This window comes from Aethalodelphis obliquidens, unplaced genomic scaffold (assembly GCF_003676395.1).
Source record: "Aethalodelphis obliquidens isolate GAN/ISIS:26980383/991018 unplaced genomic scaffold, ASM367639v1 scaffold58, whole genome shotgun sequence".
Classification (NCBI taxonomy): Eukaryota; Metazoa; Chordata; class Mammalia; order Artiodactyla; family Delphinidae; genus Aethalodelphis; species Aethalodelphis obliquidens.
In genome coordinates, this window is record NW_020838002.1 from 3,680,803 (window position 1) to 3,696,956 (window position 16,154).

Here is a 16,154-nt window from a genome sequence, read left to right on the forward strand (position 1 = left end):
CACAAAAGCACAACCACTTGTAGAGGATGCACGCACATGACAATGTACGCCAGACATGGGAACTAACTTATGTGACTGGACATGAGAATGCACGTTTGCATCTTTGAAAGTTCACAGTTTGAAGGTTCATATGTAGTGGACTTAATGTAGGTGCTTTGAAGACAGACATAACAGAGTTTAAAATCCGAGCTTCACCATTTTCAACGATATCATTTTAGAAAAAAATCTCAAAATAACTTTATTTTTCTTCATAAGCCTTATTAAGCTTAAATAAATAAGCCTTATTTTTCTTATATGTAAAACAATAAAATTGTTATAAGGATTATGTAAAATAATTTTTGTATAAGCACAAAGTACAATGTCTATCATGTAGGAAGTTTTCAACAAATAATAGCTATTATTACTACCAAATAATGATGGGCACTTCCTGCATCAAATGTTTCATTTTAATGAACACGAATAATAAAGTGACAACAAATGTGGTGCTGTTAATTGATAGAGAACAAGTGTACCCTTTTTGGTGATAGATTGTTAGTGACCTAGAAAAAATATTGCAAAATAACGTTTAGTTCATGCTCCCAATTTTCATAAATAAAATATCTTTGAATATTGGAAAAGTTGACTGTTTTACACACATATTAGCGATTTATAGTTCTTCTTCTGTATGTTGAACACTCATATTCTTTGACCATTTTTATCAGATTATTGATTTTTTTCCCTACATTACCAAAACCAAAATAAATCATTGGAAAGGGAACTTGTCGATCACCTTTCTTTCAAAAATTCCCTGTAGTGACGTATTGACACGAGGGTTGTCACTTTATCTTAACTACTTGGCTCCTACTTTATGGTTCATGTTGTAATGTTGACAATGAAAGAAAATTACAATTTAAAAAATATTATAGTACCAAGAGGAGCTAATCTTGACTGTGAGCTGTAGAAAACAGGTAGGTTGAACCAACAAAAGGAGAATACTATGGGCCATCTGGTTTTCAGTGAATTGTTCTTAGAGCCGACAAATATGTTATGAGCCATTAAAAACTCTTTAGTCGACCATACATAAATTATGGCCCTAATTAGTTGGTTCAGTTTTGCTATGGGTGGTTTATGAGGCACCAGGCAGAAAAGACCAGCTCCTGCCTGACTTCATATTGAGTTCACATTAGAATATAGGCAACCGGGCAAATATATCTCAATCACATGTTCCACTAATATCAGAAGAATGTGGCATGAATTCCATATGGTGAAAAAGTAGGCCAAGGAGTTTTGGGTGACATAGAGCACATGAAAATCTAGAGGACTATGACAGCCCTACTGGAATCCTGCCATTTTACCAAGTGCTCAATAACAGATGGGATGTTAAAAAAAAAACAAATCCCATGTATATTTTTCTTAATGGTTGCCATGGGATACAATTAACATATTTTTAATACAATAAACCATAGCCAAGAGTTAAAAAAATAAAATTTGAAACATCATAATCATCTATTCAAATGGGTTCAGAGAGTTCACAGGACACACATTTTTAGTGACTTAAAATTTGGGATGGAAACTAATACCTAGGGTTTTGGAATTCCTAGGAGAAACAATTAGAAAGAAAATAATTTTATTTCCCCCCTAAAATAGCACTTGTGTTGAATTCTGAGGCATGAGATTGAAAGCATATTTCCTCATGTAAGACTCTCACAGTTGATGGCAGAGGCATAACTAAACAGATAACAAAATTTTATGACAAGAACTAGACTAAATTACATATAGTGTAGGTCTGGAACACAAAAAAGTAGTGATCATCATCTGGGGAAAATTTGTCAGAAAAGAGGATGCTGTTGAGACCCCACCAAACCCCTGTCTGCTGAAAATGCTGGCTGATGACAATTTACAGCTCCCCTTTTCTCAAGAGAATTAGATAATATGTTTAAAGGGGAACTGCCTCCTTGATACATTCTGTGTATACTCCCAGATCTTGGCCAATAACTGTTTGAAGTTAGGAAAAGCATATTCCCCTTGCCTCAAGATTGGGCATACTCTGGGGTGCAGTCTGTGCTCCAGACTTTACCCAAGGGATCAGATGGAAGCTAGTCTCCAGCTGACACCACCTCTTTCTTAGTTCATCTTGCCCTACTCTTCCATTACTCCCCTTCTCCTGTGAGCACTCTCCCAATAATTCCATTGTACAGGAATTCTTATCTCAGGAGTCATTTCCAGGGGGTCCAACCTAAGACAGCTTTTTTTGTGATCCAACAGACCAAGCTAAGTGTTAAGATACATGTATCTTTTCAACTGATAATAAATTCAACTATAGGGATGAAAATATTTTCCCCATCAACATGTCCCTCTTTATCCTGTATAAAGGTAACTACTGTCTAGACTGTAGTGCATTAGAAGTCAATCACTTCTTTGATATACACTTGGTCCTTTTCCCCCCCACAAATATCAGTATAGAAAATCTACTTAGTTGTTTGTACTTCATTTGCCTTTTTAGTCCAGGTTTCTAAATTTAATCTCAAGTATATGATGCTTATTTTATGTTTGAAAGATCAAGCCTACTGTTATCAAAAAACGCTTCCTTATAATCCAGGAGCTCTTGATTTTTATGATAGTAATTGAATACCATCACCAACTTCTACTTTTGGGGTAGCCTAAAGTGCTAAATAAATTATGGGAGCTCTGTTGATACTCCCAGCGGGTACTCTGAAGAGCAGAGTAAAGTAGTTGCTGTTTGCTTATCCCCCACTACTCCAGCTCTCTGTCCCTTTTCAAATGAGAGAAGAGATTTAACAAATCACTTAAGCCTGAATCCCCACCACATGCTTGAATCCACAGTTGAATATCTTGACCTGGTCATTCAAACTATGCATAAACATTCCAGGGTCAGGAAACTGACTCAACATAATACTTTTCACCCTAAAATGATAGAGTATTTTAAAATAGAGAAGGCTAGAGACAGACAAATCCAGGCTCTTCATTTCATTTGATGAGGTAGCTGAAGATCAGAGATGAGAAATTCCTTCAGTGCTATATAGATATTATTTATGATGTTTCATACAGTGCCACCAGATTATCTTTTCCTGGATTTCCAGTTTTCTCTCCTTGCTCTGTCTTGCTCAAAATAACAAACCAAAACAATCAAAACACCAAAAACTGACAAAATCGCTGTAGCAGATGACAAGTTAGAAAGTTTGTCGCATAGCTCATTAATGCTAGGAGCTCTTTGAGTATACACATAAACTGGCTCTGAATATTAAGAATATCTGTCAGATTTATTAGGAAATCTGCCCATGTTGTGAAGCTTCACTTCTTTTTGACTGTGAAAGGCTTAATCATTAATTTGCCTCACCTGATACTTTATAAGATAACCAGATCTCAGAGCTTAAATTCCAATTTGGATCTGATGTTATTTCTCAAGAAAATCTAGTCTAAGTCATAAATCCTACAGTTTTAAAGTCAAATATGAAATTTCTATTCTCCTATAAAGTGGCTAACTAGAAACAGCATCCTAAGGATATTTCACGTTTTTAATGCACAGCCTATAAAAATGCATTTATTCATTCATTCAACAAATATTAATGAGAACTTATCAGGTATCAAGCACTGTGCTGATTCAAAAATAAAAGTGCTCCCAGTGTAGTAGGAGGATTGACAAATATAATACTTGCTGTGCATACAGGCTTTTATGGAAACATGCATGGGTTCCAGGCACTCCTGCCTCAAGACAAACCCTCACACTGAATAGGATGTGTATATATGTGTGTGGCAAGTTCAAAAATAATTGCATTGAAAATGTGCTAAGTGAAAAGGGGGAAATCATTAAGGCTGCTTGAGTGGGTTTCATGGAGTAAAAGGACTCAAACCGAATCTCAAAGACTAGAAAGGCTTATGCCAAGTGTACCTTGAAGGATCAGGAACTCCAGGTATGGGAATGTCATGCAAATAAGTTTGAAGCTATAAAACAGCAAGACAAGTTCAAAACCTACAGATTATTCTTTTCAGCTGAAGTGTAAGGCATAGATATCAATGACAAGAGATTAAGAAGTATAGGAAAGAAGGAAACCATCATGGAGAAACTTATCTCCACTGTTGAGAAAGTTTAATTTCATCTTTTAAACAAGAAGGGAGACAGTGAAGGGTTTTAAGTATGTAGGTGATATGGTTAGGTTTCATGTATATATCTACAAACATATAAATATATATTTGCATATATATGTGTATATATTATGTGTATATATAGTATATGTGATATACACCTGTGTGTGCATATATTATAACTATATTTCAAATATATATTTTACAGCATTGTCATTATCATAATCATGTTTTAGAGTATTTGGGAAGAAAGTGTGAATTTTTTAATAGATGATGTTTGAACAACTGGTTAATCAAGTAGGAAAAAGAAGGAAATTGGATTCCCAATTAATATTTAGATAAAAATAAATTTCAGGTAGATTAAAGACCAAAGTATGAAAAGCAAAATCTTTAAATGTCCAAAGAATATATAGAAAAATACATTTAAGACCTTAGGGAAGGGTATACTTTTTTAAGAAATGAAAAGGAAAAAGACTGATAAATTTGACTACAGTAAAATGTCAAACTTCTGTTCAAACAAAAGCCCTGAAAATAAATCTAAAAGACAAGGCAGTGTCTGTGAGAGATACATTTGAGATACATGTAACTGACAAAGGACTAATCCACAATGAAGTACACTTAATATCCATTCTAATGGATAAAATTTTAGAGTATAACAATTCCTCCTATTTTTGAAAAAACAGGAATTCTCACATATTACTGGAGAGAGTAAATGTTGGTACAACCACCACCAAGGACAACTTGGCCATACTCATGGAGCAGAAAAGGTGTATGTCCTCTTACCCAGCATCTCCACCTGTGAGTGTAGCCCTTAAGACAATGTTAATACATGGAATAAATGCTTCACAACAAATGGTATTCTTTTGTAATCTGATTTGCATCAGCAAAAATATTAAAAACATCTCAAATATCCGTTTACAGGACAATAAATGAATTGTGGTGCATTTATGTAATCTTTTAAGCAGTATAAAGCAATTAAAACAAATGAACTGAAAATGTACTTAACAACATGAAAAAAATCTCAAAAACCTACAGTTACACAAAATAAGTATATTGTAAGATGATACGTATATGTGATACCAATTATATACAATTTTAAAAACATGAATATTTTTACTATGTAGAATAAATATGTAATAATATGCAAAAGCATGCATGGGAATGATAAATACCAAAATTCATGATACTTCTACCTCATCAGCTACCAGTAAATAATTATAATATTTTTTAACAGCTTTTTTAAAAATAAATTTATTTATTTATTTATTTATGGCTGCGTTGAGTCTTCGTTGCTGCGCGCAGGTTTTCTCTAGTTGCGGCAACGGGGGGGCTACTTTTCGTTGTGGTGCATGGGCTTCTCACTGCAGTGGCTTCTTATTGTGGAGCACCAGCTCTAGGCGTGTGGACTCAGTAGTTGTGGCACTCAGACTCAGTAGTTGTGGTGCACAGGCTTAGCTGCGGTGCACAGGCTTAGTTGCACTATAGAATGTGGGATCTTCCCAGACCAGGGTTTGAACCCGTGTCCCCTGAATTGGCAGGCAGATTCTTAACCACTGAGCCACCAGGGAAGTCCCTTTTTTAACATCTTTATTGGAGTATAATTCCTTTACATTGCTGTGTTAGTTTATAACATTTTTTTGAGAGTGGAATTAGTGTCATGTGTTGCTGCAAATGATTTACAGATACTTAATTCTATCATTTAATCACCATAACAACCTTATAAGATATATACCATTATTATTCCAAGTTTATAGATAAGAAAACTGAGGTACATGGAGATTAATAATTTGTCCTTGTTATATAGCTCGTAAATAATAAAATGCTGGAATTTTAACCCTGCTCTTAACTAGGACATGGTAATAGTTACCTCTGAGGAAAGTGGGATCCAGGGAAGTATACAGAAGGATTCAATTGAAATGTTTAATTTCATTAGAATTCTGGAGAAAATATGATAAAATGTTAAGACTTGATTAAACTAAGTAGGGAAACACAAGTTTTCGTTATGTTATTCTCTTTAACTGTCTATGTATTCATATTAGATGGAGAAAGAGAAGAAAGAAAGGGAAGAGGGAGAAGGAGATGGCACAGGTAGGGAAGTTAGGATGAGAAGGAGGGGGCAGAATAGGGGATGGGAAAGAGAGACTTCCCTGAGAGCAGAGTAAGGGATGAACTGGAACGGGGCAAACTAGCATCAAGGGAGCAAGTAAGAGAATCTTCTCTAGGCAAGAGATTACAAATGCAATCAAGACATTTACTGCTACTTGGTGATGATGTACCTAAAATGAGTCCTAAACTGTTTTATTCATGAAAAATCTAATAATATGCCTTAGAGTTTACAAAACCCCTTTCTACATATTTTACAATTTAAACATTCCCCGTAACCCTGTAATGCAGGCAATATTATTACTCCCTCGGAAACCTGAGGCTTAAAGAAGCATAATAACTTGTCCAGTATCCCTGCAGCTAAGAGGTCTTGGGATCAGGACATAGACTTGTGTCCACTGATTTAAAATCTCTTCTGCTTCTCAGATGTGAATAGTTCAAAGAGTCTCACAGCAGTCGTATCTATACTAAATTAACTACCTGACTTTAAAAATGTATTTACATGGTCCTTAGTAACAGTCATATTCTTTAAACATAAAAACTTCATCTCACACATAATTTTCTGTAATCCATACTCTCAGTACTTGTGCTTTCAGAAACATCAATTTTAATTCCAGCTTTAAAGTGAGACTGGATAGGAGACTTCATATCATACTCATTTGCTATAACTTTTTGACTTTGAAGTTAACATAATTACCAAACACTTAGTTCTCCATTTGTTAGATTCTATCATTCCTGGCAATCTGATGTTATAGGTAATGTTATTCTGCTTTGTAATACGGTGAAGAAAGAACTTGGAGAGGGGAAAAAAAGCCTGAGCAATAATGTTTGCATCACCCTGGGTCACTGAAAGATGATGTTTCCACTATGAATACATTGGTTGCTTATAGCCTCTCCCCACAAGTGGGGAGAACCCTGCTCAGGTTCAAGTACATTTTCTTTTTGAAGTTGCCAAACTTCCAATTTGACATTACTCTTTCTTGGAGCAGAGCCAATAACTAGAAACCTACACTTGTGCATAGAAAATTCTGCACAACAACTTTGCTTTATGAAAAGACTGGTCTTTAAAAAGATTACATCCAAAGGTCTTGATATCTTAAGTTTTTCAACAAAACCGAAATAGATTCACAGATGTAGAAAACAAACTTATGGTTACCAAGGGGGAGAAGGAGGAGGGATAAATTGGGAGATTGGTATTGACATATACACACTACTATATATAAAATAGATAACTAATAAGAACCTACTGTATAGTACAGGGGACTCTACTCAGTACTCTGTAATGACCTATATGGGAAAAGAATCTAAAAAAGACTGGATATACGTATATATATAACTGATTCACTCTGATGTACAGCAGAAACTAATACAACATTGTAAATCAACTATATGCCAATAAAAATTAATTTAAAGAAAGAAAATTCAAAATATGGTGATTAGATTGATTAAAATTTAGTTATTCCCAAATTTGCACAATTTGTGAATATTTCTGAAGCAAGCTACACCTACACAGACCCAGCTGTGGTTTTTGTTTGTGTGTTCATTTGTTTTGCGCTGTTTTGTCTTAATGTCTGAATTTGCCTTAATATTTTGAACAGATCAATATTTCCATGAACCACTGCTTTATGCCCCCTCTGCCAGGACATGGCTATCAGCTCCCCCCACCCTCTCACCATTCATACCACAACAAATCAGGAACATTTATTTAATTGGGAAGAAGGCTAATCGCAACTTGTGAAAATTTGAATTGTGGGAATATATTTTTATATGCAGTTGCATTATTTCATTTCCTTGCATAATCCACGCCATTATTTTTCTGTGTGTTTACCTTAAAATAAAGACTGAGGTGTGAAAGAATACTGTCTGGTATTCTACTCTGACATTTTCTTCCCTTCTATTACAGCTTTGTGTCTTAAAATGGCTTTAAGCTGAAGAAGATCTGTAGATTCTGATGTGAGAAATAGAACCAACTTGTTTACTAGATATTAAAACCTAATTAACACCTTGGTTGATTTAGTTTCTCAGTGGCTTTTCTTCTAAAATCTGAAACCATAATAAGAACTTCCAAGTCCCCGACAAAAGGATTTATAACTAGAAATTAGGAGAAAAACACTCTTCTTTCTCCCTAATGTCTTGTATACACTACGGTTTCCAGGATGCAGGAAACAGGGGCCACAATGTGAACTAGGCTTTGAGGTGGAAATAACAATAGCACACTTAGTGGTGGAAAGACCAGTCCAAATGGAATAGTGGGTTCATTTGGGGAACTCTAGGGTGGTGCAATAATTGAGGACCAGATGATGAGAAAAATTGAATGCCAGAATATGGAGTCTGTATTGTCCAGAATGAAGAACAATTAAAGATAGACTTTATTTCATTTGTGATGAGGATAGTTGTTGAAAGGAATAAGTGAATATGAAAGAGAATTTAGAGACTTAAATATTCAACAGAACTTGGCAACTAATTAAGTAGTTTATGTTCCAAGACTCTTGTTTAAAGTACTTTAAAAATATTATCTGATTTAATTCTGATTTTAAAGATACCCAAAAAGCTGGAATAATTAGTTGCAGTTAACAGATAATGAACCTGAACTTTAGGAAGGTTAACTACATTTCCTGAAGTCACACAGCACAAAAGTGATGGAGATAGAGTTTAACTCAAGTTGATCTAGATAGTATCCACATGACCTTTCTAACTCACTAAGTGGTCTTCCAAGGTAATCTCAAGTTTTGAGAGGTTATATAATAGAATGGTTAATAGCATGCATGGGTCTGGAGTAAGACTGGCTGGGTTCATATCTCAGCTCCATCATTTAATACCCATTTTATTTGGGACATATCACTTCAATTTGTATGTCATTTGTTAAGTAGGAATGAAAATAGTCCCCACCTCAAAGGGTTATGATCAGAAGTAAGTACTTAGAACAGTGCCAAGGAAAGAGCATGCATTTATTAAGTGCTCATTGTTACTATTATTCTCCTCTTTGTTTGGAAAAACAGAATAGTGGTGTTATAGTTATGGGGAGGTGATACAGAGATAGGATTTTGGAAAAAATCGGGTGAGTTGGCTTTTAGATACGATGAGACTGTTATATTGGCAATGCATCTGTTAACCAAGAATTCCAAGAACAGAGACCTGGTTGAGGCAAAAAAAAAAAAAAAAAAAAAAAAAAAAAAGTGTGTATTTGGGGTTTGTTAGGATTACAGCCTGGGAAGCACGAATCCAAAGAAAACGCTTAAACTGTGTTCCACTGGACTACAAAATGAGGGAGCTTTATAAGGCAAAACCCCACAAGTTTACATAAATTGTCGAGAATTAGGATTGGAGCTGGCAAGAAGTAAGGGTGCTTGTTAAGCAAGGTTTGGTTGGGGTCAGAAATAATACACAGTTGCAAGGGTGGGGGGACTTTGAAACTACAAGGTTGCAGCTAGCAGCTACTAGCAGATACTGTTTTGAAAAAGTGCTGGTGGTATCCTTGAGTTTGACACAGTTCAGAGAAAATTCAAGTTCTCAGTAATGTAGGAACATGTCTGAAACCCTATCTACAATGGCCACCTGGCTCCATTTTGGATGCCTGAACCACAGTTACTCCATTTTGATTTTTAAATAATCTTAAATTTGTCATCACTACTATAGGTTCATTAGCAGCCATGGCTCCTGGAGTAACATTCTACTAGGACCAAAGTAAGGATTTCACTAGACCTAACATTATACCTGCCATCCGGTCATTAGGGGCTCAGTATATTAGCACTAAAATATTGGACTTACTATATTAGTAGGAGTAATTGACCTAATTACAGGGAGGAGATAAGGTTTATGCCTCATAGTAATGTAACAAGAAGAACAAACCCAACTCCATATTGGATCTTTCCTTTTGTGCTCTGTTGCCTGTGCTTAGTCATGCTGGCTCTGCACCTTTGTAAAGGAATGTTGCCTATAGCCCGAAATATACATAGTAGCCCTTTCTCAAGGTTCTGCCTCCCAGTCTTGACCTTTAAAGCCATAACATTTTTTCATTCACATAGAGATAAAAAGCTGCAGAACAGAAAATAGCATTTGTCTTATTAAAGGTTTACAGGAACATAGTGACCAGACCTACATGGACAGCTGCAAGAACAAAGGATTATCACATCCCCTCTGGGGTCTTGGAAGAACCAAGAAGTCTGCAACAACCAGCCAGACCCCCACCCCTTTAAATGTAAAAGAAGCCTGAATTCTAACTGAAGTAAGATGTTTCTTTAAGACACCAACTTCTAGGTCTGCTGGCTTTCTGAATAAAGTCACTATTTTTTTTTTTTTTTTTTTTTTTTGCAGTACTCGGGCCTCTCACTGTTGTGGCCTCTCCCGTTGCGGAGCATAGGCTCCGGACGCACAGGCTCAGCGGCCATGGCTCATGGGCCCAGCCGCTCCGCGGCATGTGGGATCTTCCCGGACCGGAGCACGAACCTGTGTCCCCTGCATTGGCCGGCGGACTCTCAACCACTGCGCCACCAGGGAAGCCCATAAAGTCACTATGTCTTGCCCCAGCAACTTCTCTCTCCATTTATTGTGGTGAGGAGTACAAGCTTGGACTCAGTAACATTTTCAGATTTTAATCTTTTAAATTGACATGTCTTTTTATTCCTTATTAAATGCAAGGTTAAAAAAAAAACAAACTATAACATTCTCTATTAAATACGATGTAAAAGCTGTATTTCACATCATCCTCTGACTGAAGTTGAAATCATCTACAGTTCTTAACTACCTGAGTCCCAAACAAGCGGATTAACAAAGGAACACTCCTGCAGTCAGCATCTGATGCTCTGCAGGAATTTCTAGGTCATCAGCCCCAAAGGCTGTGATAAACATCTTTATAATCTTTTCAGTGGTAAAAAAAAAAAAAAAAAAAAAACATCTTTAGATAAAGCCTAGTCCTATTAGACCCTAGGTAAACAAATACATGAAGAGTAAGGTCTCTACACAAAATAATTTCAAACAGGTAACTATAAATTATAATTACCTTCTGTAGTGCAAACAGAGAAAACATCATGCAGTAAAAAAGGGCTGTATCATTTTTTTTTTTACCATCTTGTTTAGGAACAGTGGATAATTTCAATATCTGCCATTCTCATAAAGAAAGAAGAAAGAAAATGTCATATGGCTGGTATCAGACACAATGGAGGGACTTTAACAAAAATGTCCTCCATAGCAGCAACAATGGAAATTTCCAGGAAGCAAAAGTAAAGGAATGTAGTCTATGCAAGAGGTTAGTACTGTCGGCATACAGGGTTTGAAGTCTTTGATATTTCCAAGGACAAGAACAAGAAAGATCCAAGACCAGCAGCCAAAGATAGACACTAGAAGAATACTTTACTCGCTAGATTATAGAAGGAACAATAGAGTCAACAGAAGGAGACATTGAAATGATAAAAGAATAACAGCAACATTCTGGTTGTAAAAGGTTAAGGTGGTAAAAACTTAAAGTACCCAGCAGAGAGGTCTTGGAAAATGAAAAATGAAAAAAAAGGTTAACAGATGTGTAAATAAGAAATTTAGAAAATGGCCTTCTTGAGAAGCGTTTCAATAGAATGATGGAAATAGAAACTACTTTTGAAGAGCCTACAAGGGAAATTGGTGAAGAAATTGAAATAGCAAAAAAATGTGCCTCTTATTTAAGAAGACTGACAAAATTGCCAATGCAAGTAAAGAGGATTGTACATAGACTTGTAAATACACAAGCATTTCCTGCCAAGTCGCCTTCATACATAGCCAAATATGATTTCATCCCAGCTGTTCTCGGAATTTTCAAGAGTGAATTAGTGAAGTGTTAATTAACAAATTTTTAAAAATTTATATCTTGATGTTCACTATCTAGATTTCTATTTTACTTAGGCAAATTTCACAGAATTTTATAATGTTTTACAGGATCAGAGTAACTATATATATATATATATTTTTTTTTGGTTATGATGATTGCAATAAGTTCGATATTTAAACAAAGTTTCAAGATATGGTATTTTCAGATAATACTTCGTATTGCTCTGGGTCCTAAATTTGTTGCTAGAAGAGTTGTTGCAAAAAAAAAAAAAGTCATCAAAAACTGAAGTTTCACAAATCTAAACATAATTTATATGTGCCAAGAAAGTTTGCTATCTAAACCAAGTCTATTTTTCTATCTACATCCAAATTTAACATTAATTTTAAACAATTCTATATTTTCTCATGCATACTTAGAAGCAACCAGCTGTGCATATGTATACGACACTTAGAAATGCAACTTGAATATTCTGTAAACTGCTGGTTTTCCATGTCAGCAACACATAAAGCCAGGCTCACCCACTTTGACCTCTTATACTCACTTTTCTCTCCAGCCGTCAGGACAATAGATTTCCTGTCTTGGGTTATTTTTTAGGAGAGGGAAGTCCAACAATAAATTTGTTTTTAACCTTTCTGATACTTTTTTTTTTTTTTTTTTTTTTTTTTTTTTACAGTGTACGGGCCTCTCACTGTTGTGGCCTCTCCCGTTGCGGAGCACAGGCTCTGGACGCGCAGGCTCAGGGGCCATGGCTCACGGGCCCAGCCACTCCGCGGCGTGTGGGATCTTCCCGGACCGGGGCACGAACCCGTGTCCCCTGCATTGACAGGCAGACTCTCAACCACTGCGCCACCAGGGAAGCCCTCTGATACATTTTTAGTTTTACCTTGCAGCTTCTTTTTCCTCGGAATCCATGGGCACTTCCTCGAAGCCAGACCAGGTTCCTTCATAACAGTGGTTCCAAATTCAAATGCCAACTGTGGCTAGGCATATTACACAAGTCAGAGGTCACAATGATGCCTTCAGGCCTGTTTTCATAAATAAAGTTTTATTGGAACACAGCCACACTCATTCATCTATGCATTGTCTTTTGCTATTTTCCTGCTACAACAACGGAGTTGAGAAAGTAAGACAGTGACCATATGGTCCTTGAAACCAAAAACATTTACTATTTGACCCCTGAAGTAAACGAGTTGGCCAGAAATAAACAATAGGAAATGGCAGGGACTGTGGTGAACCAACAAGGGTGCATGACATCTGAAGGACCTAATAATTATTACCATGCAGAAAAAAGCAGGCACAGCTTACCAAATTCAATATTTGAAAAAAGTCAGAAATTCCGATTTTATATGATATCTTCAAGTTTCTAAGTGTTAGCTACTAAATCCAACTTTTTAAATGAATGAAACCAAACAAAATTAATCTACTGCCTGCATCTACCCTTTTACAGCTTCTGAAGTAACCCTTACTAGCTATGTGGTATTTGGTAAGTAAGTTTCTCCGTGTGTATCAGTTTCTCATTTGCAAGCTGCCAACACTCCAAAAATACCAACAAAGTAAACTCTGATGATTAAGCAGAACTGGAATTTTTGCTTACCTTCACTAAAGGAAGCAAGTACAGAGTCTTAGTCCTGTCTTAGCTGGGGAGTGGGGAGGGGGAAGGCAAGGCATTTATAAGACTTGGAAAGGAGTCTGTTTTCTTGTTTGTTTATCTGGTTTTGGTTTTGTTTTGTTTTTTGGCCATGTGGCATGTGGGATCTTTGTTCCCCAACCAGGGACCAGGGGTCGAACTCATGCCCTCTGCAGTGGAAGGGCGGAGTCTTAACCACTGGACCGCCAGAGAAGTCCTGGTGGGGGGACAGTCTGTTTTAAGGTGTGTCTTTCAGTGTGGGGAATGATAGGGATAGAGCAAATCTGTGACATAGCACAGGACAGGTGGACACAAAGAGGAGGCCTTGGGTTTGACAAGCCTGGTTGAACTATCTATTGTACTGAAGAGGGGGTATTTACGCTGATGAGAGCTGGTTGATTAGTCTATTGTTTGGACAAATGTATTTGCAGTAAGCTCTTGAAACAACAAAAAGTTATTTTCAACTTCGTCTTCCTGGGCAGGAATTTCCTGGGATAGTAAGTAAGCTCTGCCGTTGTAAATGGTTTCAGTTCTCAGACCCGCCTTGTGGTTACTCTTCAGGCTACCCTGATGGATATATCATTAAATACGGGAACAAAGGCAATCCTAATTTCACCACTGTGTGAGTTGTCATGATTGCACATGAAGTTTTAGTGGATGGCCATTTTAACTTCTAAAAAGTATCAGGTTTTCCTGTACTCATTTGTTGGATCATTTGGTGGGACAGTGGCTAGGGGACAACAGCTATGCATCAGCATTTAAGACCATGGAGATCAGAGAGCTGAACATAGCAAATGAATACTAAGAGAAGGATTATGATCAGAGTTTATATGCAGTGTAATTCTCAACCAGGAGCCAAGAATGCTCTAAGTCAAGAGGAAATATCCAAGCCCTAATCTGAAAAAAACCAGACCAGAAATGGGGTTATTAGCTATATTATATAATTTCTTTACTATTTGCTTCTTGGGTAATTTTTATAATATTAAAGATCCTGGAGAGGTATAAGCATAACATTCTTCCTTTAAAATAGCATATGTTCCCCAGTGAGAGGACAAATTATATCCAAAGAGCTTCTGTTCTAAACTGACACCTGATCAATTTCATGACCCTCTCTAGTGAGGAGTTCTATAGTCTTGGTGGTATTATCTTATTCCTCACACATTCTTTGAATCATAACCCATTGGAGTCCCCTACTCTCTGGGCTATTTATAAAGCATGAAGTAAAGAAGCTTGAGGATAAAAGAAAGTGATCCAGAATTCCCCTTAAAAGGCTGGAGTTTCAGTCTTCAAATCAAGGCTCAGGTTGGTTTGTTTGTTTTCTGTTTTGAATTAAGAATCTAATTATCTCTTCTTCAGCAAAGGCAAACATGGATTTAAAAGTAACCCAAGTGTTATCAGGGACTATCCTAAAGGCAGGTATTCCATCCACTAAATTGACAAATCCATTGCTAGTTTGCAGGTAATATAACCAGTTGACTTTTGTACCACAATCGAATGACAGTCATCTAAAGTCAACTAATGATGTATTTTCCATATATATATATATATATATATGTATATATATATATATATATATATATGGCTATCAAATAGTTTTGAATGAAATTTATAATAAAGAGAGCATTAGGTAAGTCTAAATCAAAAGAGATTTAAGTTGAATTTAACCAGCATATCTGACTTGTGAGGTCTGTGGAAGTTAGCAGCCTCCAAATAGGCACCTTCTATTCCCTGGTCCTTTTTCAAGTTCTATGTCTGTGAAGGTTCAGTTACAAAAGCGACCTCCCACAGCAGGACCCTGTTCTTGGTAGAGATAGGAACCTCTCTAACCAGGTATGAAAATTTTAGATTTCTAAGTTTTAGATTTCTTGCTGTCTGACCCATTGTAGTATACGCAATCTAAAAATTCTTTTAATTATCAAGTTATTTAGCAAACCAAGATCCATACCAAGTGGCACAAAGGGAAAGAAGCTATAAGGGTCCCAAAGGAAAATGTATACAAACCCAAATGATGGTTAATTTCAGTCTTTTATCAACACATAATTAAAATCTAGCCAGGTGTTTTACTTATAGCTGAAATGACTAAGGAGGCAAAAATCAACACAAAGAATAGGGGCTTTATGGATAATAAAATGAAAGTTAATTTGATTCCAAAGAAAGAGGAAAGGAAATAGGAAAATGCATACCTAAAGCTTACAGATTAAAGCATGACAACTTGGACTTCAAGTTGTTATCTGGATTTTAACCATGGATCTTAGTTGGAAGATACAGTCCATCCTAATTATTTGCTGATTTGATTCTTGCAAATTTGCCCACTCACTAACAATTATTTATAACTTCCAAATCAATATCCATGGTGCTTTTGTGGTCACTTTTGGATATTCCCAGCACAGCAGAAAATTTAAGTCTTCCAACATGCTCATTCCAAGCTGAGGCTGAACATGGTAAAACTCTACCTTCTTGTTTCAGGTCTCATAGTGTTAGCAAGTATCCTTTCTGTTTTCTATTCAGTGGCATGTTTCCTGGTTTTTTTGTTTGTTTGTTTGT